Below are 388 nucleotides of genomic sequence, written 5' to 3'. Positions count from 1 at the left end.
GAGAGCGGGGGGGTGCAAAGGGGTTTTCCCCCGCCGTCCCCTGCCGCACCAAAGCGGACAGAAATGGCTAGGCCGGTTCCTCTCTCCCTCCGGACAGGTTTGGACTAGTCTAAAACCTGGGAAAAGTGACCTGTACGCTTGGGAAAAGGGCAAAAAACCCAGTAGCAGCCTGCCCCGGTTGACCCTGCTTTGTGCGGGGGGTGGGACAGGAGCGTCTCCCTCAAGCGATCCTGTGAAACAGGGCGCAGGGAGCATGGCAGTGAAGAGCCCGGGGCTCGCCCGGTCACGACCGCAGGCGACTGAGCAAAGTATTCCTGGAAAAGCCCGAGTGTTCTGCGGCGTTCTGGCGGCTTCTGGCCAGCCCAGCCGCGGTGCCGCGGGGAGCCCG

This window comes from Phaethon lepturus, unplaced genomic scaffold, assembly GCF_000687285.1.
Source record: "Phaethon lepturus isolate BGI_N335 unplaced genomic scaffold, ASM68728v1 scaffold16998, whole genome shotgun sequence".
In the NCBI taxonomy this organism is placed as follows: Eukaryota; Metazoa; Chordata; class Aves; order Phaethontiformes; family Phaethontidae; genus Phaethon; species Phaethon lepturus.
This window is presented reverse-complemented; position numbering follows the sequence as displayed.